Genomic DNA, 24,070 nt, shown 5'->3' with positions numbered 1-24,070 from the left:
AGCAGGTCTAACAGTAAATGGAGGAAGTGGCAAGAAGGTATTTTCACAGGACCACATTAACAATCATAGTAAAGCAAGCACCACTCCTGGCCCACCAGTCCAGGTTGTTTTTATGTAGTTGGAGGACCTCCTGCTATTAAACAACTGCAGCACATGCTCCACAGCTGCAGGGGCACAAATTTATAACTAAGAAGTTAAGAGCATACATCTACAAACATCAGGTACCCACCAGGGAATGAAGAGAGAACCCTCTCTTCTGTTTTCTGTTATTGCTGAGGCAATAACTTCCTACCCTGGTTAAAACAAAGAAATGCAGGGTAAGGGTGAGCCATCTTAAGGTGAACTTGTACTCCATCATAAGTTTTTAAAGGTAAATATCCTGGTTTGGTCCTTTTCCCTGTCCTCCATAGTTCTGTTGCCTCTGAAACATCTGCAATAGGATCCCTGTCACTAAAACTTTCACCAAACAATAGTCAGAAATATCTTTTGATAGGTATGTGTAGAGGATCTAAAAGCAGTGTGTTCACATGTGCCAAAAACCAACTGGCTGAGATATATCCCATATAACCATTCAGAAACAGACAGGAAAAAATCTAGGGAAAAGATGAAAAAGAGAAGTCCTGAAAAGGTGGGAGGAGGAGGTGTTTGTGTGTGTGTGTGGCAAGAGTCAAGCGTACCAAAAAAAGGTCTTAATTAGGGCCCCTGGTGGGCCTAAAAAGGGGGGGGGGTACGGTCTCTGGTATCAAGAATGTAGGATATCATGGTATTTGAGTGCGCAAACTCAGTCCAAAAAAAAATGGGAGAAATCTTTCCTGTGATTTGCTGATGCCATGAGTTCTTCAATCAGTTTAATTTTGTTAATCTTAATTAACCACAAACTGATGGAGGGAGCTACAGATTGTTTCCAAAATAATGGAATACACGTATTTGCAACATTAAGTAAATGTATTAGTAGGGAACGCTTGTAGAGCTTCAGGGACATAAGGGTTAGATGAAGCAGAAGAGCTGCAGTGTCATCTGGCATCTGAATATCCATCAATTTTAAAATCAAGAACTTGACTTGTGACTAAAGGTCCATAAGGCCTGCACAGGACCAGAAACATGGAGCATGGAGCCCTCTACATCCTGACATCTCCATCACAATGGGGATCTCTAGGGGAACAATTCAGATAAGGTTTTGGGGACCTCGTACTATCTAGCTAAAATTTTGTATTCCATCTCTTGGGCTTTACAGGAGATGGTAGCCCTATGAGTCAATTTGTATAATTCTGTCTGCTGGTGTGTAAAGGTAGTACCCAGGTTATGTTCCCATTTGCTAGGGTACTCTGGAGGTAAGGAGTGCAATGAGTAAGACAAGATAAGATATGATTGCGAAAGACCATGAGGAATTGCATCCTTGGATTTTTCAAACTTCATGAGAGTCGGGAGAGATATCACTCATTTCCAACTGTGGGTGATACAATTACGTAATTGCATTGCTTTCTACTATTTCTGATAATGATTGCCAACGTCCCTCACTATGGTAAAGCAGTATTTAGAGAGGAAAGACCTACCCTGTAATCTCAAGGCAAAGAATGTGTGGGAGAACACAGGGGTCAGTCTTGAGGGAGTTGGTACTGACAACATCAAATGTTTATTTGGCTTCATTAGCTTTAACATTACCCCAATTATCGGTGGGCAAATAAATGTTGTGGTATGTTCTGATGAAGCCATGGGAGTCCTCTCAGTAAACATTTTGAAAAGGACTGTTCAAAATGAACCCATCTTTTCACTGACACCAATTCAAAATCCAGGCCATGTGTGTTTCTCAATGGTACTTGTGCACATGAAGTAGGCCAATGCCTCATAAGGACTTTGGTTTAGTCAGAAGTTGTTGACTAAGCCTGTGAGCTTTACCAGCCCATAGGAATCTCCTGAGCTCACTCCTAAGTTGTTTAAGAAAGGTTCCCTGGATATGTATCAGCAGGGACTGAGCACAGTCATCTTGAGCACACTATTCCTACCAAACCAGGACAGTAACTTTGTAGACCATTTAACAAAGTCCCTCTAGATCTGCACTAGGAGCAGAGGGAAACTGACTGTGAAGATTCCATCAACGTCTGGAGCAAGAAAGATCCCTAAATATTTAATGTACTTTGAAGACCATTGAAATTGAAAGTGTGTCCATAAGGTATCAAGGGTCAAGCGAGGTAGATTGAGGTTCATGGATTCTGACATTTGTATGTTGATTTTAAAGTTGAATAACGTGCTGTACTTCTGAAATTCAGCCAGTATACTGGGAAGGGAAGTCAGGGGCTGGGTGATAAAGAACAATAAGTCATTGGTGTACCCTGCTACCTTTTGTTCTCTCAATTTCATAGAGATTCCCTTAATGTTGGGATTGTCTCTAATATGAATTATTAGGGGCTCTAGAGTCAATATAAAAATAAGCGGATACAATGGGCATCCCTGCTGCGTACCATTATGGAGCTCAAAAGGTTCGGATACAGAGCTGTTTATTTTAATTGTTTTCATCAGGCATAAGTAGATTGCAGTTATTCACTTAAGGAAGCTCTCCCGCATGCCAATGTGTTCAGGGACCGCAGTCATAGAGGCTCAAATTACAAGCTACACAGTAGGTATTACCTTCTGATGTGCCCAATGGATAGCACTGATGGCCCTTGTTCTGTCATCCTTTGCCTCCCTTTGTGGTGCAAACCTGATTTGGTCTTGAAGCATACACCTTTGAATCAGGGGTAGCAGCCAAGTTGTCAGAAATTTTGTGAACAGTTTTAGATAAATATTTAGCAAAGAGATTGGACGATAGTCGGGGGCCTCCCTCTGCAACAATTATGATGATATTGGCTCAGAGGGTATTGGCTAGAAATGATCTCTCATCATGAATGAAGTTAAACCCCTCCGTGAATGGCTGGACAAGAAGCAGCAAAAATACATTATGATATGTAAGAGAGAAACCATCCGGAACAGGGACTTTAATAGCCTGCTGCTATTCTTTTACCATAATCTGTTCCCCCAGAGAAAAACTGTTCTCTTTCAAAAATCATGGATGACCCGACCTGGCCAAGAATTGGTTGATTCTATTTTGTTTCTCCCCTGCCAGTCTTGACTGTGGACTGAGGGAAAGGAATTATACAGCTCTCTGTAGATGTCTCTTAATCGCCCTGTTATATCCAAGGTAGTATGTAACAATCTACCTCCTCCGGGATCAAACATAGGTTGTAAGCCCTCTGTTCACTCAGCGCACCTTAGTTCTACGCAGGAGGAGTTCATTTGGTCTATCTCTGAGTATCTGAAGTTTGTCAAGAGCAGGCAAGGCCAAGGATTTCTCATGAACAGGTTCTGTTTTGCGTATTCTCTTTTAAGGCAGAAAAACGCTGTGAGAAAAATAGCCCCCAGAATACAACATTTATGTGTCTCCCAAATCATCACCAGAGATGAGATAGTGTCTCTGTGAGTTTGGAAAAAGGCCCTGATTTTCACTTCTACAAAGCACTTTGTTTTAGCATTTTGCAGTGGACAATCATTACATTTCCACTGCCACACCCTATTGAAGTCTGCCCGGAGACAGATATTCAAGAAAACAGGCCAGATAAGGTACAGGTCAGAGTTGAGGCAGCTTGTATCCTGACCAAGTGTTTGAGTAGAAAGTAATCTATTCTAGAATGTGACCCATGAGTCGCTGAGTAATACGAATAGTCTCTCTCTTTGCTATGGAACAAGTGCCAGACATTAATAAGTTATGCAATGTGCAGAAGTTGTTTAAAACAGTGCAGAAGGGTGTTCTTGCTTTGCCTAGAATTGGACTTTAATGGACAGTCTGAAACAAACAAGGGTAGGGTAAAGTAAAATATCAATAACTTACCTTTTGTGAGGAAAATGGAACTCCAATATATATTTTTTTGAAAATATATTGCTGGCAAATTTAAAAAAAACTATTTCTGGTTGCATTCTAAAAATAAGCAAAATGGTTAATGCAAATAGAAAAATATGTTCTATAAGTAAATGTGGAATTACAGTATTGAAATTAGAACATCGACAAAATGTGATACAAAAGTTCACTTTCCCCTATCTAGCTAAGCTTACCATAGTAAGTCTTGTCCGGTGGTGATCACACAGGTCTGCTTTGGGGACCTAAGCAACTGCACAGTAATCAAATTCCTTTCCAAAAAAACATAGTAGTAGCTGATGTACTGTCCCTCTTAAGATATTATTCATGAACGTATGCGTCTGTAGTTTCTTTAATGTGATCACCTTGAGAAAGGGTCCTCCCAAACAGCTTACTTTATCCAGCAGACATTAATGCAAAGCAGTCATCTGTATGTATCCTATGTATGTAGCTAAACAGTCCTTGTTTATGAAATACAGTCTATCACACTATCTCCTGATCAAATAACTTAAATCATGGCAGTTTGGTATTTCAGTAGAGTGAGACAATTTTAGAAAGTTGAGAGACAGTCACTGTATTACAACGAACTTCTTTGCAGAGACCATGTGGCACTTACAATGCAGCAGTCAACTCTCCTCAGTAGTCTTAATCAGATAGAGGGAACAGGTGCCTCTCCTCTCTCAGCTACACTTTTTCAGAAATTTCTCTTGATGGTCTCCTTATTCCCAGACTGTGTTGCAGAACATTCCTCCCTCTGATGAACACGTCTAAGAATATCAATTTTCTGGTCCCTGCCATGCTTAGTGGTTCATTCCACTGGCCCTACAGCATTACTGTGCCATGAAGCAACATAGGGGTTGGCAGAAGGAACCACAACTCACAACAGATGACCAGGCAATCTGCACTTCCAGAAATGCTAGTTTCTCCAGACATATCAGACGGGGATTACTATGACTGCAATAACCAGCACAGGAAGCAGGAAAGCTGAGTATTTATTTCTTTGCAGGGAACACTTGGAGGGTTTCATTTTAGTGACAGAGTAATAGTATTTCCTAAATAATTAGGTAGAGTGGTTATCAGTTGCTAACATTTTCAGCACACGGTACTATTGTCAGTTAAGTGCTGAATATTCATTATAAAGTTGCATAATACAAAGAAATATCGCTATTCAGCAATAGGTCATAGTTTGCATAAAATTTGTGAGCTTAATTTTATATTAAGGAATGATCACATATCCCAAATTCAGATACTGAATGGCAAGAGTGAGCGCTTGGCTTATATTCTCACATCCATACTTACTGTGCAATGGTTGGTCTGATGCAAATTACTCAATATTCTAGATGCAAGAGCATCCTAAAAAAGAATGGGAAGTGCTTCACTAAATGCTTGCTTACTCTTGAATTCATGGTACTCATTGTATATTTTTGCATTTTTGTTGAGAGAGTGAATGATGGGTTGGCAACAGAGAAGAACAATTGGAAGACAGGGATGACATTGGGAATTCAATGACCATTTTACAACACCTTTCTGGTGGTAGGTCTTTTAAAACTACCTGTGTTTAATTCAGGCAAGCCTTTGCTTTGTTTCAGTAACATTACTGACACATGCAACAAATTCAGGTAGTTCTTACTACTGCCACTTTAAGAACCTGTCGCTATGGTTGTGAAAGATTAAAAACAATTACCACCAGTTCACAGATTAGGAAACTAGTGGTAATTGGGACTAGCTCTGAGTTAGTGTACAAAGAGATGCTAGTGCTCAGATTTGGGCATTTTGTACTGGGAATGACAGCTTCCCACATAGGGCTTGTGGTTGCTATGACACCAGCTTCCTAGCAACCAATGACTCATTCCCAGCCCTGTTCAGCTGCTGGCTGGGAGATTTCCAAACCAAATGCTAAATGTAAACAAAAGGGTCAGGGTTTCTGGTTCATGTCATTACCCAGATATGGCACTGCCCAATGCTCATATTTGGATAATGATGAGTCACATGGGAGTCAGACCTGATGGGGAACTAGAACAAAATATTACAGCGCACACATGCAAAAAACACATTTACCTCCTGCAAGGCTATTTAAAACACCTAAACATTTAAAAAAAAACATGATCAAAAAATATGGGGTTTTGGTCACACCATATTCCTATATGGTGCTTAAGCCCACTTACTGCGACAAAGTACCTTGCAGTAGCCTTGCAGGAGGTAAATGTCTTTTTTGCATGTGTGCGCTGTAATATTTTGTTCTGTTGTATGGTCTTATGGCTGCACCATCTTTAATGCATCTTTTAGGGTGTGCCCCCCCAAATATCTTGTTTGTCTGATGGGGAACTAATCTCAGAGTTCCCCATCAGGCCCCACCCACCCAACTAAACGGCTGCCCACTGCCATGCGCTACCAATCATAAGCAAAGCAGACCTGATGGGGAACTAGTTTCTCAGTTCCCCACCAGGCTGCACCCACCCCTACTACAAAACTCCTTGGCTATGCATCTGTCTGTGTGATGGGCACAGTGGCCAGGAAGGAAGCTCAGTAATTCTGAGCTGCACTTAGGACAGAGCGCCCAATAGGGACACTCCAGGCCACAGTGTCGCCACCTCCTAAGACAGATTCATGTACCTGTTCCCCACAGGTACATGAATCTGTGCAAACACTGACAATTTCAGTGCAGAGGTGTAAGGGAATTCTAAAGAGTATATAAGACACTGTTTATGAATTCCCCACAGAGTGTTCTTTTTTCTGTAACAGAAAGAGTCCAAACTATGACTAATGAAAGCTGCAGGTTTAAAATATTTAAAGTATCTGTGAATGTACTTGGGCTTTGAAAAATCAGGTCCTTTGAGTTTGTGGATGATCAGTGGCTGGTTACTGTACCTATCATCTGTATTAATTACACTGTGAGCTATTGGTATTTGGTATAGAAAATGAGTCAGTACACACAAACATGCAAGGAAACATCAGCTTTGCCTTACTTTGATATGTTTAACCACTTCGCACCCGCGCTATAGCCAGAAGACAGCTGCAGTGCGGACGCTAACTGCCGGGTGGCCGTCCCTGGACGTCCTGCTGTTTACTTTACCGGGCGCGCATCAGGGAAGTTCTGTGCTGGCCGTGTCCCTTGGGCACAGCCAGTCACAGATCGTCGTAAACGGCCAATCACAGTGGCCGTTTACAGTGCGATCGGCGGTGCCAATGAGAGATGATCTCATATGTAAACATATGAGATCATCTCTCATCGCCACTCTCCCTCCTCACACAGAGACAGCTTGTGAGGAGGGAGAGCGAACCGCTGCAGCCTGAGTGTCAAAAAAAAAAAAAAAAAACAGAAAAAAAAAGTGAACACAGTACCTGTCGCTGCCATCTGTCCCCACTGCCATCTGTCCCCACTGCCATCAGTGCCACATATTAGTGCCATCTGTCATTAGTGCCATATATTAGTGCCATCTGTCATCAGTGCCACCTGTCAGTGTCACGTGCCATCTGTTATCAGTGTCACGTGCCATCAGTGCCATGTATCAGTGGCATCTGTCATCAGTGTCACGTGTCAGTGCCACGTATTAGTGCCATCTGTCATGAGTGCCACGTATTAGTGCCATCTGTCATCAGTGCCACGTATTAGTGCCATCTGTCATCAGTGCCACATCAGTGTCATCAGTGCCACGTATCAGTGCCATCTGTCATCAGTGTCACATATCATTGTTACGGTGCTCCAGGGCCTTCAAAAGTGTAATAGGTAGTCAACAAGTTAGATGTGTAATTAATGCTCCTAGAACACTTGATGGTGCTCCCTGCACGTTGGGCCTCTCTATGTGACCTGGCTGTGAAAAAGTCCCACACATGTGGTATCGTAATACTCAGGAGTAGCAGCAGAATGTATTTTGGGGTGTTATTTGTGGTATATACATGCCATGTGAGAGAAATAACCTATTAAAATGACAATTTTGTGGGGAAAAAAATAAAAAAATTAAAAAATCTTCATTTTGCAAAGAATTGTGGGAAAAAATGACAACATCAAAAACCTCACCATGCATCTTACTAAATACCTTAGAATGTCTACTTTCCAAAAAGGGGTAATTTGGGGGGTATTTGTACTTTCCTGGCTTGTTCGGGTCGCAAGAAATGAGATAGGCCACCAGTACATCAGGTGTGATCAATTTTTTATGATTTGCACCACAGCTTGTAGACTCTCTAACTTTCACATGGACCAAATAATATTCACTCATTTGGGTTATTTTTACCAAAGATATGTAGCAGTATAAATTGTGGACAAAATTTATGAAGAAAAATTAATAATTTGCAAAATTTTATCACAGAAACTAAGAAAAATTCCACATTTACGGTCTTTTTTCATTTATAGATGAATAAATAAAAAACCCAGAGGTGATAAAATACCACCAAAAGAAAGTTCTATTTATATGAAAGAAAGAACAAAAAAAATCATTTGGATACAGTATTACATGACTGAGTAATTGTCATTCAAAGTGTGAGAGCGCTGAAAGCCGAAAATTGGTCTGGGCAGGAGGGGGGTTTAAGTGCCCAGTAGGCAAGTGGTTAAAAAGCATCTTTGATACTACTGTCAACATTCATATGTATAGATTCATGGGTGGGTCTCCAGGCTGGTAAAGGCTTCTAACAATGAGACTGACCTAAAGGGTTTTTAAACAGAACTTTATGCACTTCAGCATCCAATGCTGGTGAGTATGTAGCTTTAAAGTAAATATGCATAAATGTAAAAAAAGCAACATAAAGTGTGTTATTTGGTAATAATCACATTCCAGATATTATACAGTGTCGCATTATTGGTCCATTGTAAGCGTATTGAGACTCTGAAGGCATAAATAGTATGTTTAATTTTGAAAAGGACGTATGGAATTATAAAGTAGCTCTGCAGATATAATAAATCAATGTATAATTGCATACCACAAATAGACTTTCTTCTGTGTTGTTGGAAACAGTGAATTGTTGCAGTAATCCTCCACTTAACATACATTATGGTTATTATCTCCTCTTTATTACAGAACATGACAATGTATACATGAGTATAGTGTTACCATCACTTTGTGACGTGATTAAAATAACAATAGTGATTTGTCACAGTGTAATGCCTAACTTTACTTTCCAGATGAACTGAAAGAATTAATTTCCCCGCTATGGGTTTGCAGGTTCTGTGTCTAATTGTAGATTAAATGTACTCACTGTGAAATAGATCTAATAATGTCGCTGTTCGTTTTGTCTAGCAAGATGACTTTCTTATGCAATGTTTAATGTAGTGTCAAAGCTGCAAAAGGCAATTTGTGTTGCAGATTACAAATATTACTAGATATTTATTGAAGGCGCTGACTTTTCATCAGTTGATAAGTTCATGAATGTTATATTCTGCATTATTCGCTTATCTCGTTTGCCTCTAATTTGAAAAATTGTAGGTATTCAAACAGCAAATGTTATGAAGGCTTACTTAAAGAGGAAGTAAACCCCGATGGGTTTTACTTCCTCCTTTGCTCCCCACAAGGCCTGCAAATGAAAAGCATAATGGGCTAGTATGCATCGCATACTAGCCCATTATACAACACTAACCTGCAAACGAAGCCCGCTCTGTCCCCTGAGCAGGCCACATCCGTCTTCGCCCCTCTTCCTTCCGGGGCCACAGACTCCGGCTCTGTGACTGGCGGGAGTCGCGTGATGTCACTCCCACGCATGCACGCGGGAGCCATCAGTCACCTCACACGCTAGGGGAAGAAACGGCATGGTGGTCCGTTTCTTCCCAGTGCATGTGCCAATGGCGACATTGGCACACTACAAGTGAAATATCTCCTAAACGGCGCACGTTTCGGCGATATTTCCACTACCTATAGGTAAGCCTTATTCTAGGCTTACCTACAGGTAAAAGTAAACAAAAAAAGGGTTTACAACCACTTTTAAGACAATCTTCAGTCTTAAAAAAATCAATAAATAAAAGTCAGCAGCTACAAACACTGTAGCTTCTGACTTAAAAAAAAAGGCATTACCTGTCCAGGGATTCAGCGCTGTCCTCACCTGGGTTGGTTCTTTGCTAGTCCTCGAGTCCCTAGCACCCGCATGCTTACTACAGGAAGCCTGCTGTGACTTGCTGTGGCTCCTTGCAGCTTCCCAGCCAGACTCCCACTCAAGCTGTGCTGCAGAGTATGAATGGGGGGGACTTCCATTCCAATCGCCTAGGCGGTTGGAGCAGAAGTGGGAGCAGGTATCTGCTAAAACTAGGTACCCGCTCCTCCCTCAAAAAAAACAAGCAAACCTCCAATAGTGGTAGAGGAGGGGCAAAGGAGGTGTTAAAGAGGAACTCTCTTTTAGGGTGAAGTTCCACTTTAACATTTGTTTTACTATCAAGCTATACTATGGATATAAGAGGGTGCAGGGTAGATATAGATAAAGTGACCATGTCATCACCCTATTTTTTTGTCATTTTCTTTTTCCATTGTGCTGCAAATAACAATGTTCAGGGTGCTAATTCTAGAACAGACAAGGTTGGGATGGGGGAGTTGGAATGGTGACAAGAGCAGTAGTAGGTGCAGGAGAGCTAGAATGGTTGAAGGTGATTTGAGGGAAGGTTGATGGTAGTCAACTGCAGTAGTAATCATGCGGGAACATAGAGGCATGGTTGTGTGAAAATCAGTGTGCAGGCAAAGTGGTGGGGGAGGGATAAGTCTGGTGTGGAAGTGAAATGGGAGATACTGTATACAGATGTGATGGTAAGTGCACAGGGGTAGCCCAGGTGCAAGGGTAAAGGTGGAGGGGTGGCATGCACAGGCGTTGTGATGAGGGCTCTAGTGCTATCATGCAGTGGTGAGAGGGGGGGAGCAGGAATGAAGTTGAAGGTGGGGTTGGGATGTGGTTATGTTGATGCACGGTTGTGATGCTAGGAGGTAGGCGGCATAAAAGCAGGGGCAATAGTGAGGAGGGATGTGGTCAAGCCCTTTAACCAGGGTAAGAAAGGGTGCTGACTTCAAGTGGAACTAAAGTTTTTCAAATCCTTATGCTTATATAGATAGGAAGGTACAGTATATAATATTTTCTTGTTTTAATTTGTTTTTTAACATTTCTTCAGTTGCTTCTTAACTTCTGACCTAGGCCAAAATTATGTCATACTTCCTAGACGTCTTCACAGGCATTTTTTCTTTTCATCTGGAGGAGGGGTTTTCTCAGTTAAGCACACCCACCTGCCTTTGTGCCTGATTTATCCTTCTTTAATGCCTTTCTTAATACTCAGCTAAGTACACCCTTATGCTTGCATGCTGTCATCTGCCCTTACTTAAGATGGCTATGCCTAGAAATGCTACTGTGGTGTTTTGCACAGTTATTTCTCAGCAAAATAAACCATGAAGACATGGATGGATTGGTGAATTTGCTGTGAATATTAAAAATGTATTAAAAGTGTTTTCAGTTTGTGGTGATCAGATACAGTTAAGCTCCACTTTTCACCATTGAGTAGAGAAGGGAGGGATTTAACTGGTTCAATACAGGGCATTTTCACCCCCTTCCTTCCCAGACCAATTTTTAGTTTTCAGCATTGTCGCACTTTAAACGACAATTGCGGAGTCCTGCGACATTGTACCCAAACAAAATTGACGTCCTTTTTTCCCCACAAATAGAGCTTTCTTTTGGTGGTATTTGATCACCTCTGCGGTTTTTATTTTTTGCGCTATAAACAAAAGAAGAGCGACAATTTTGAAAAAAAAACAATATTTTTTACTTGTTGCTATAATAAATATCCCAATTTAAAAAAAAACAAATTTTTTCCTCGGTTTCGGCCGATACGTATTCTTCTACATATTTTTGGTAAAAAAAAATCGCAATAAGCATATATTGATTGGTTTGCACAAAAGGTATAGCGTCTACAAAATACGGGATAGATTTATGGCATTTTTACAAAAAAAAAAAAATTATTTAATTATTTTTTTTACTAGTAATTGCGGCGATCGCGATTTTTTTTTCGTGACTGCGACATTATGGCGGACATATCGGACACCTTTGACACAGTTTTTGGGACCATTCACATTTATACAGCGATCAATGCTATAAAATTGCATTGATTACATCGGTCTCCTCTCAACTTACAGGACGTGGATCTGTGTGTTTACACACACAGATCCACGGTCCGTCCCGGTTAACGGGCAATCGCGGGTGCCCGGCGGGCATCGCGGCCGCCGGGCACGCGTACCGGGTCCCGAGCGACGCGGCGTGTGTGCGCGCGCGCGCGCCCCCTAGACGACCGGGAAGCCCAGGCCGTCATATGACGTCCACCCAGGATGGGTAATCCCATCTGTGGATGTCATATTACTATGGCCGGGTAGGGAAGTGGTTAAAGAAGGTGTGGTGTTAAGAGCATGGGGGAGAATAGGGGTCAGGCACCATAATGGAGTGAGCAATTGTGCAGGTTTGGTGGTGAGAGTGGGGATGGCGGTCATGCAGGTGTGGTGGTAAGAGTGAGAGAGGGGGAGTTATGACAGGCATGGAGTTGTAGAATGTAGGGAGAGGGCATGCAGGTGTGCTGGTGGCAGTGGAAGGGGGTCTGTGGTTTACAGGCAGAGTGTTGAAAGTGGTGGGAGAAAGTTGGTGCCAGGGTGGTAAAAGAAAAGGGCTGTTGGTATCTTGCTGGTAGGCTAGGGGCTGTTTGGAGAAAGCAGCCACATATCATGTTAGTGGGTGTTATCATCCTCCCAGGACTCATGGCCAATTACCATAAAACCATTATCCTGTGCATGTGCCGAATGAAAAAGTAGTCAACAACATGGCAGTAAAAAACTGTGCATGTTTGTTAGCAATTATTTTTACTAGGTATGTATGCTTTCTCACTTCCACAGTGCCAGCTATTTTTTCATACTTTGCATGTTCAGTCTTGAAAGAATATCAGCAATAGCATGTGTGGTACCAAGAAGCTGTTCTCGCCCAAACAGCGCATGGGCATTTACTTGCCACCATATTTGCTGACTGCTTTTCCTGCACAGGTTGCTGAGCATGCATAGGTACTGTATAGTGGGACATTTATGGTGCTAGGTTAGCATGTTCAGGATCAACAATTGAGGGAGCACAGGTAGATGAGGAATGACGCAGGTAGCACAGAGTTAATATGTCATTCACATCAGGTGCAGTCTTAACACCACCCTATTGAGATGGAATCCATTCTTTGAGATGTGCAGGAGTGAAATTATTCCTTAGAAAATTCCTTTTCTCACTAAGGCCCCATTCACACTAGCGCGTTTTTTGATGCATTTTGCATTTTGCAGAAATGCACGGGAATTTTTTAACATGGGTTCCTATGGAACATGTTCACATCAATGCTTTTTTGTATCTCCGCGTTTTTGGAAAGGGTCGGGGACTTTTTCTCATGCAAAATGCAGCGTTTTGCATGTAATGGTTTTCAATGGACAAGCATCAAAAACGCAAGTGCACCTTTTTTGCAGCGTTTTTGATGCGTTTTTGGTGCGTTTTTGGTGCGTTTTTGCCGTTTTTTTTTTTTTTTGTAATTTTTTTGTAAGACTGTAAAAAAAAATGAAAAAAAAAAAAAAAAAAAAAACGCAAAACGCAAATCGCGGCAAAAACGCGGCAAAAACGCCGCTAAAACGCGGCAAAAACGCGGCTCAAAAACGCGGCAAGCATGAAAAAAAAACCTCCAAAAACGCTCAAAAGCAACATGCATAGGTGTGAATCGAGCCTTACAATTGAAAACTAAATTGTTAAAACATTATTTTGTTTCTAAACAGCTAAACTACTGCTTATCCTATGTTATTTTTTGACCATTAAATCTGAATTTCATCCTGAAACTAAGCGGGAGACAAAAATGGCATTTTAATTCCTGCATTTTTCTTCCAATATATTTAAAGAATTGCACAGTGTGTAGGAAAAAAAATTAACTCAGAGGTACCTGGGACTGGAGCAGCAGGTAGATTTAAACACTTTAAGCTGTCACAACTGTATATCGTTTATAGACCAGAGCAATTTTTAGGTCCTAACTATAGGCTTATAAACTTGCCTAAATCTGAAGTGTAGGCAAAAACTCTATTGGTGCATTAGCTAGGTACCAATAACTTACCTCTATTGACGTGTGCCCTACTGGTTGCTGCTGCTTCTTTCTTAAAAAAAATGTTAGTTACATGCAGCCTCTGGCAGCCATATCACTGCTGAAGTTCCAAGCACAGTGATCTCAGTGGGTCCCTCACTGTGCAGCTGCTCCATTTAAAAAAAAAAAAAAACTCAAATGCCCCGTACACACGGTCGGACTTTGTTCGGACATTCCGACAACAAAATCCTAGGATTTTTTCCGACGGATGTTGGCTCAAACTTGTCTTGCGTACACACGGTCACACAAAGTTGTCGGAAAATCCGATCGTTCTAAACGCGGTGACGTAAAACACGTACGTCGGGACTATAAACGGGGCAGTGGCCAATAGCGTTCATCTCTTTATTTATTCTGAGCATGCGTGGCACTTTGTCCGTCGGATTTGTGTACACACGATCGGAATTTCCGACAACGGATTTTGTTGTCGGAAAATGTTATTTCCTGCTCTCCAACTTTGTGTGTCGGAAAATCCGATGGAAAATGTCCGATGGAGCCCACACACGGTCGGAATTTCCGACAACATGCTCCGATCGGACATTTTCCATCGGAAAATCCGACCGTGTGTACGAGGCAATAGTCTTTTCAAAGAACTACTGCATGTAAGTAACATTTTTATAGAAATAAGCAGCAGCCACTAGTGGGGCACACACTATTAGAGGTACCTTACTGATACCCAATAATGTTTTTGCTCACACTTCAGCACTGCAATGGATATTTGGTATAAGCAATGAGCTTTATAAAGATACCTGAAGTATTACTGCATAAAAAAAAGTCAGTTTTACTATGCTTCTGTTACAGAGCACAGAAATGTTATAATGAAATAATGGCTTTCTTTCAAAGGTGTTTTTTTTAATGCACTGCTACAAAAATGAATAAAAATAATTAAAAAATGAAATAAAAGAAAACATTTAAATATAAATTGTAAAAAAAAAAAAAAAATGAAAAAAAAAAAAAGTTAATGATACAAGGAAGGAATGTGTTTTTTTTTAGGGCCAGTTAAGGTTGACTAACTTTAATAAGGGCTTAAATAGGCACAATAAAAAAATAAAAAAAAAATCAAAAACTCTTTTTTTTCCCACTTGCCGGGCTGCTCTAACAGATGGTATATACTGTACATATTAAGGGAAAGTCATTTGATCTGCACATAAAGGAACAGTGTTTGTTCGCAGGTCCTGTTTAGTCAGGGGCACCATTTAAATTTCTTTCAACAAAGAAGCATGACCCAGCTGTCAAAATGACAGCTAAGACCTAGTCTGCTGCCGGAGCTTTCACAGAGCTCCCGTTTAAACAAGCCAGTGGCTGGGTTAAGGTTAATTAAAGACAGTATTTGCACAGTCAGATGCTCTTGCTGCTTATATAGCTTCCCTTGGGTTTTTCAAATGTAAAAGTGAATGGGCAGATGGCACCCCATAATTTAAAAAAGGTTACTAACTTGTGCCATCTGTTGCTGGAGAGATATCACAGAAAGTCACATGGATGATGATGCTAGAGATATGAATGAGTACCACTAGAGCATATTATACCTTATATCTTAATATAATGAATACAGCCACATTCTCTATGCTAGATTTATTGATGTTCATCAACAGCATTCATCATATCTATAATTTAGTGAATGGGCAGTCAGTACAGGTTCATACTGGTGAATGTGAAATGGACAAAAATGCTGTAAATTTGCCATTATTGTGCAACTAATATTTACTAAATACAACATGTAGAAGGTTCTGATTTAGCACACAGTCTGATTGTCTGTCCTTGGAAATGGTCCTATATCTTTTTTATGCAAAATTGATAAATTAGTGCCTATTTGTCTTTAGAAATATGTATTTAATAATCTTTGGCTAACAGATATATAAAATCGCTTATTCATGTATATCAAGTTCAGTCAATATATGCAGGGCCATTTCCTAGGAGTACAGCTCCCACAGCGAAAATGAAAAATTAGGAATAATTGCAGCACGTAAATCACAGGAATGTTCAAATCAGAGTACAGACCATAATGCTTAAATCACAGTGTAGAGATAAACAGAAAAAAATGCTTATCCTGCATGTAAAATTTGCATACGTAGATGCAATGATGGGTATAGTGAAGGGGGCGTGATGAGGGCAATGGGCATGGTACTAGAAGTGGTATGTGCAGTCAGAGATCAGGGTACAGACTGAAGAATTCCTACAATTGCAGATTGCAGCATAAAAAATATTTTCTTTAGGAGCATAACTTTATAGAATAGAGAACAAATAGTAATTGCATCTTTTCCTATATTTTCGCAGTCAAATTGGTATTAAACCCAAAAGCAAACATTTATTATATTGCAGCTTACCAATTCTTAGATATGACGGCTGCATTCGTTTTCTTTTTAGGCTTTCTTTCTTTTATTTTCACCTGGTGATCTGGCCATTAAGTGTTGTTCTTCAACAGAACAAGCTGTCCTGCAGATGTAGCAGTTAGAGTGTTGAGACAAACCATTTACTGCTGACAGGGTTGCTTAGAATGATCAGCTTTTATTTATTTATTTATGTAAAACCTTTATCTCAAAAGGAATAAATTGTTGCTGTAACTGCTTATAAAGTGTTAGCTGGAGTTTGGCTTCAGTTTTTAGTCTAAATCTGCTAGTACATCTAACACCCCCCAGACTGACAATGCTGCTGTCCAAAGGTTGTTGCTCCTTCATCCAGAGCAATGGCGTCCCTAGGGGGGGCCAGAGGGGGCCCTGACCCCTCCAACATTATGCTGTGCCCCACCATGTGCCCCCCCAATTAACATTTTTTTTTTTTTTTACAAAAAGGCAATGTCTAAGAGGAAGAGTGTCCCCAGTCAGCTCCTGCGGGTGATTCCTCCCCCCTCCCTCGCTGGCACTGCATAATGCACTGCATTATAATGACACTGCATGGCCGCCCAATCTGCTCCTTCCCCTGCATCCCCATTGGCAGGGAGAAGAGCGAGTTGTAGAAAGGACTCCACCAGGACTCTCAGTTACTGAAAAAACAGACTGATTTCTCCCATCCTTAGGACAGGAGAACTAGCCTGTAAGTTCCAAGAGATGCCAGACCAGCGCTGTCAATAGCAGGGGCAGGACAGCAAGAGGAGGCTGGGGAACCCTACAGTGGCAGAACACCAGGGCCCGGTGGCAAGACAACCTTTGCAAACCTGATAATTCTCCCACTGCTTTGGACCCTTATATTTTCTTGGTATGCTGGTGACATATATCTCTTGTTTTCTGCCACCCTGGGGGGGGGGCAATACAGTAGGAGCTCACTGCAGAACATGTGAAAGGGCTGTTGTGGGATCGTAGTAAAGGGCCCCAGGATATATAATTGCATTTCATAGTTGCCCCCCTACTTTTGTCCCTGTCCCCCCCATGTGCCCCCCCTAAATATGAAAGCTGGAGACGCCACTGATCCAGAGTGGGGGCACTCTAATACGGGAAGAGTGTTACTGCCCAGATCACCAGGTGAAGACAGATGGAAAAAAAGCCTAAAATAGCAATATCAATTCAGCTACCACTAGGACTGGTAAGCTGTAATATATTACATTTTTGGTTTTGGGTTTAATGCTGCTTTAAGGATGAGCACAGTTATTACACAATGTACTAGTTTAGCATTTGACAATACAAAACAACTATCACTTGCTGCAAATGTATTAAGAATGACACATTTAGGGGAAATCATAAAAGAGTGTCTAAGATACATGACAAATCTTGGTGCAGGCAACAAATTCAAGCAGCTGTTGTACCAGAGTGTCCTCCGTATAGCTCCCTCCTTTCACACAGACATCGCAATGGTGGAGGAGTTTTGTGGCTGGGTGGGCAGAGCCATAAGGTGAAGCTGAGGCACTAGTTCACTATCCGGATTCCCCCCTTTTGTGATTGACAACAGGCAGTGGGAGGATCCATAGCAGATAAACAGCTTGCTATTGTTTATAGAATCCACCCACTGCCTGCTGTCAGTCACAAGTTGAGAGCAGACCTGATGGGGAACTAGTGTCTCTTCCCGATCAGGCTCTGCCCACTGTCAGGGTCCCTAAGGCACTCTACCTGTCGCTGTGCGCTAAGTTAGAGTTGGTTTTCATTATTTCCACTTTCATTATCTACGAACTGTAGGTAATTATTTTTTTAATTTAGTGCAATAATAGTGCTGCTTTGTAAAAGTGGTGCTATTAGGAACTACCTGTTGGTAAATCTACTGAAACGGGCAGCAGGGATTTTTAAATCTGACGCAGGACCTTTTAGAGGGCCGTACCACTAGAAAAATTGTCAGATTTCTACAAGAAGGAGATCAGACACATAGCTGCACAAGGGAACTGAGACCAAACCAACAAAGTATATACAAGTGAGATTTATTAACAGGGAATACGGCAAACAGTAAACACAGCAAACAGTGAACATGAACAACCCCAACCACAAGAACCAAACCCCACTGACAAGACCTGTTGAACCGAACAACTAACTATATACAAAACCCATCTAAGGGACAAGGGTACAGGAAATGCAAGGTTGCAAGGAAGGGGGATTCTCTAAAGGGTACACTAACAGGAGCAGGGCAGACGGAGGCAGGAACAAAGCAGAGGGATACAGGCTGGATCAGGCTAGGCATCAGGAACAACAGGCAGCAAGGAAGAGACCAGAATCATGTCGCGCCGGGGGAAGGGAGGAGCAGACTTAAGTAGCCCCCTGGCAGATAAACAATAATGTGACTGATTACTTCAGCCTGCTGGCTCCTGGGAGACACCTGCTGGTGAACACTGGATCTGCAACCAATGGATCTGGGAGCCATAGTGCCACCAGCTGGTGAGGCCTTTCCTGACAAAAATGGTATTAGGTCTTTATTGAATTCCTTGAAATATACTCCATATAACACCTCTTAGATTAGAGCAAAGCTGCATACTAGGCAAAAGTAAGTACTATATTTACACAGATATACTATGCCCAAAAATAACAACTAATAGTAAGTTCCCCGAAGCCCACAATAAAAGAAAATCAACAAAGGCACTGCTCCTGATGATGCCGTTCTAACGAAATGCACAGGGCGGAGCTTCCAGTGTCATTGCGTCACTTCCAGTTTCGGTCCGTGGAGCACATTACGTCCTGGACTTACTGTTTTTTATGCTTGTGAATGCCTAATATCATGTAAGTGCATTTCGGATTGCTTTTAAAGAAATTTTCAAACCGATTTATACCATGGGGTTTGCTTTTATTATTCCTGTATGTGTATGGCTCACTGGCTCACTGCTGAGGCTGGACTAAAATGGAGAGTTGATAACCAGGAGTTGTGCTTTTGACTTCTTGGGGACTGCTTGTGGTTGGAAGTGTTGTTGTTGTTTTTTTTCCTTGTTTGATGTTCGCTATCAGTTTTTAAAATACTTTTTTTCCCTCCTTTTTCTCACACTTTGTAAACAGCACACTTTTTTTCTCAGTCTGCTAATTAAGGGGAGTGGTTAATTGTTCACAGGTGTATATAAGTTTCTATACAACTCTCTTGGTGCTGGCTCACTGCTGAGGCTGGCTTGCATCTGGAATTTGTGAACATAAGTGGAATTTTGAACTAAAGTGGAGAATAACCAGCAGTTGAAAACAGTTAAGACAGAAGTCTTCTAACCTGTACGTAATGTCTTAAACTTCCTATAATTATTATATTGTAACTGGGAAATGAGTGCTAGCAGGGTTGAAGATTTTGCTCAGTGCACAGTGTGCCACATGTATGAAAAATTGGTGCAACAGCTCCAGGATGGATACCGCTGTGACAGATGTGAGTGGGTTGCCCTTCTGGAAGCTCGCATTAGAGATCTGGAGGAGCAAGTTGCTACATTGGGCAGAAAGGACAACCTTGAAAGGGTAGGGTTGATGTGGAGGGTGGAGGGGCAAGTCAGGATTATCAGATAGGAAGATGGGTTAATGTAGTTAGACGGAGTGGTAGGGGCTCACATAAAAGGAAGGCCAGTCCTGTGTTTGTACACCAAAACAAATTTGCCAAGTTGAGTGAAGATGTGGAGGTGGCAAACAAAGAGAGCAGCCCATCTAGTAGGGGTCATGAGGGTAGTACATGTAGATCTAGACAGTTGGTGGTAATAGGGGATTCTATAATCAGAAGGACTGATAGAATAATTTGTCGCCAGGAACACCTCAACTGAATGGTTTGCGGTTTCCCTGGTGCTAGAGTTTGGCATGTGGTGGACCGGGTTGATAAATTACTGGGAGGGGCTGGGCACAACCCAGCTGTCTTGATCCATGTTGGAACCAATGACAGAATACATGGTAGGTGGAGGTCTGTTAGGAATCCATTTAAAGAACTAGGCTGCAAGTTGAAGGGAAGGACCTTCAAGGTGATATTCTCTGAAATATTGCCTGTGCCATGCGCAACACAGGAAAGGCAGGGGGAGATTAGAGGCCTGAATGGATGGCTTAAAATCTGGTGTAAGAAGGAAGGGTTTGGGTTTCTAGAGCATTGGGCTGACTTTTCATTGGGGTAAAACCTATATACTAAAGATGGTTTGCACCTGAATGGAAGGGGGTCTGCTGTGCTGGGGGAGAGGTTTATGGGAAGGTTGGAGGAGTATTTAAACTAGGATTGAGGGGGAAGGTGAACTAGAATTCAATCAGGCAACTCCGTGTATGCATTCAGACAAGGAGCTGCTGTTCTGCCCCGTCCCCTCTCCCTTCTGATTGGCTAACTGACTTTGATTGACAGTCACTCAAACCAATGGTGCCGCTGCTCTGTCTCAGCCAATTAGGAGGGAGAGTCCTGGATGGCCGAGGGACTCGTGGACATCGCTGGCGAGAGATGGGGCTCAAGTAAGTATTAGGGGGTGCTATCAAGGCTGCTGCACACAGAAGGCTGATTATTTCCCCTTGTTTACAGTGCCTTGAAAAAGTATTCATACCCCTTGAAATTTTCCACATTTTGTCATGTTACAACCAAAAACGTAAATGTATTCTATTGGGATTTTATGTGAAAGACCAACACAAAGTGGCACATAATTGTGAAGTGGAAGGAAAATGATAAATGGTTTTCAAACTTTTTTACAAATAAATACCCTATTTATCGGCGTATAACACGTGGCGGCGTATAACACGCACCCCAAGTTTAGGAGGGAATTTTAAGGTAAAAAACGTTTAGGAGTAAAGTTTAAGGAAGAAAAACTTACATTAAAATGCCCATCAATGCAGCGTTATCGGTGTCCATCTGCAGCCTTTTCAGTGTCCGTGCAGCCTTGCTCCAGTGTCTATTGCAGCCTTGTCAGTGCAGCTTTGCCCCAGTGCAGAATTGTCAGTGCAGCCTTGTCAGTGCAGCTTTGCCCCAGTACAGAATTGTCAGTGCAGCCTTGCCCCAGTGTCCATTGCAGCCTTGTCAGTGCAGCTTTGCCCCAGTGCAGCCATGTCAGTGCAGCCTTGTCAGTGCAGCTTTGCCCTAGTGCAGCTTTGCCCCAGTGCAGCCTTGCCCCAGTGCAGCTTTGCCCCAGTGCAGCCTTGCCCCAGTGCTGCCTTGCCCCAGTGCTTGCCGCGATCCCTGCCGACATACACAGCCGTGTGTAAATTTAAATATGGCGCCAAGACTGCAGGGACTCAGCGGAGCCGAGATACACATACCCGAGAGTCCTCGGCTTTTCTCGGTGCTGCTTACAGTCCCGCCCAGTCCCGCCCTATGGGCGGGACTGTAAGCGGCGCAGAGAAAAGCCGAGCACTCTCGGGTATGTGTATCTCGGCTCCGCCGAGTCCCTGCAGTCTCGGCGCCATATTTAAATTTACACACGGCTGTGTATGTTGGCGGCGATCGCGGCAATCGACGCGATCGCTCCGATCACACACAATTGGGGGGGGTTCGGCCTATAACACGCACCCACGATTTTCCCCTGATTTTCAGGGGAAAAAAGTGCGTGTTATATGCCGATAAATACGGTAGCTGAAAAGCGTGGCATGCATTTGTATTCAGCCCCCCTCAGTAAATACTTTGTAGAACCACCTTTCTCTGCATTTACAGCTGCACGTTTTTTTGGGTATGTCTCTACCAGCTTTTCACATCTAGAGAGTGACATTTTTGCTCATTCTTCTTTACAAAATAGCTCAAGCTCTGTCAGAATGGATGGAGAGCATTTGTGAACAGCAATTTTCAAGTCTTGCCATAGATTCTAAATTAGATTTAGGTCTAGACTTTGACTGGGCCATTCTAACACATGAATATGTTTTGATCTAAACCAAGGGTCTCCAAACTATGGCCCTCCAGTTGTTCAGGAACTACATTTTCCATCATGCCTAGTCATGTCTCGGAATGTCAGAGTTTTACAATGCCTCATGGGATGTGTAGTTCCGCAACAGCTGGAGGGCCATTGTTTGAAGATCCCTGATCTAAACCATTCCATTGTAGCTCTGGCTGTATGTTTAGGGTCCTTGTCCTGCTGGAAGGTGAACCTCCATCCCAGTCTTGTCTTTTGCACACTCTAAGGCTGAGTACACACGGGCGGACTTTTCAACCGGACTTGACTTTCCAGCGGACTTTTGACGTACCTTTGACGGACTTCCGATGGACTTTTTAACGAACGGACTTGCCTACACACGATCACACCAAAGTCCGACGCATTCGTACGTGATGACGTACACGGACTAAAATAAGGAAGTTGATAGCCAGTAGCCAATAGCTGCCCTAGCGTTGTTTTTTGTCCGTCGGACTAGCATACAGACGAGCTGATTTCTAGGTCTGGCGGAATTACGACGTAAAGATTTGAAGAATGTTCCAAATCTACAGTCCGTCAGATTTGCGACTGGAAAAGTCAGCTGAAGGTCCGGTGAAGCCCACACACGATCGGATTGTCCACCGGATTTGGTCCGTCAGCGTCCATCGGACAAGTCCGGTCGAAAAGTCCGACCGTGTGTACGCTGCATAACAGGTTTTCTTGTCCTGTATTTGGCTCCATCAATCTTCCCATCAGCTCTGACCAGATTCCCTGTCCCTGCTGAAGAAAAGCATCCCCAACAACATGATGCTGCCACCACCATTTTTCACGATGGGGATGGTGTGTTTAGGGTGATGTGCAGTGTTAGTTTTCCGCCATACATAGCGTTTTGCTCTTAGGCCAAAAAGTTTAATTTTGGTCTCATCTGACCAGAGCACCTTCTTCCACATGTTTGCTGTGTCTCCCACATGGCTTCTTGCAAACTGCTAACAGAACTTCTTATGGCTTTCTTTCAACATGGCTTTCTTCTTGCCACTTATCCATAAAGGCCAGATTTGTGGAGTGCATGACTAATAGTTGTCCTGTGGACAGATTCTCTCACCTGAGCTGTGGATCTCTGCAGCTCCTCCAGAGTTATCATGGGCCTCTTGGCTGCTTCTATGATTTACGGTCTCCCTGTCAGTTTAGGTGGACGGCCATGTCTTGGTAGGTATGCAGTTGTGCCATACTCTTTCCATTTTCGGATGATGGATTGAACAGTGCCCCATGAGATGTTCAAAGCTTGGGATATTTTTTTATAACCTAACCCTACTTTAAACTTCTCCAAAACTGTATCCCTAACCTGTCTGGTGTGTTCCTTGGCCTTCATGATGTTGTTTGTTCACTAAAGTTCTCTAACACAGCCTTCAGCCTCTGAAGCCTTCATAGAACAGCTGCATTTATACTGAGATTAAATCACACACAGGTGGACTATTTACTAATTAGTTGACTTCTGAAGGCAATTGATTCCATTAGATTTTAGTTAGGGGTATCAGAGTAAAGGGGGCTGGATTCTAAAGCAGTCCACACTTTTCAGATATTTATTTGTAAAAAAATGTTGAAAACCATTTATAATGTTCCTTCCACTTCACAATTGTGTGTCTCTTTGTGTTGGTCTATCACATAAAATCCCAATAAAATACATTTACGTTTTTGGTTGTAACATGTTAAAATGTGGGAAATTTCAAGGGGTATTAATACTTTTTCAAGGCACTGTACAATCTGTTTTTTAGATGGTATAAAAAATAAGTTTTGCCCAGCAAAGCCCCAACAAAAGACAAGCAAAAACCCTTGTTCCTTATAAGGCCAGTTTACACCACTATGTTGCGGTGATGTACAGTACTGGATGCAGTACTTTTTTTTTTTTTTTTGTGCAAAGCCATATATTGCCTTG

The 24,070-nt window shown here is 42.2% G+C and overlaps 1 protein-coding gene across 3 annotated transcripts in view; it reads left to right on the top strand.

The window, feature by feature from the left end:
- MYO18B (myosin XVIIIB) overlaps nucleotides 1-24,070 on the top strand; it is an 885,307-nt gene that overhangs the window by 184,155 nt on the left and 677,082 nt on the right. The gene's annotated exons all lie outside the window — the stretch shown is intronic.

The sequence above is a fragment of the Aquarana catesbeiana genome, linkage group LG01, assembly GCF_042186555.1.
Source record: "Aquarana catesbeiana isolate 2022-GZ linkage group LG01, ASM4218655v1, whole genome shotgun sequence".
NCBI classification, from domain to species: domain Eukaryota; kingdom Metazoa; phylum Chordata; class Amphibia; order Anura; family Ranidae; genus Aquarana; species Aquarana catesbeiana.
Note: the sequence above shows the minus strand (reverse complement) of the source record. Positions and strands in the feature narration are given on the sequence as shown.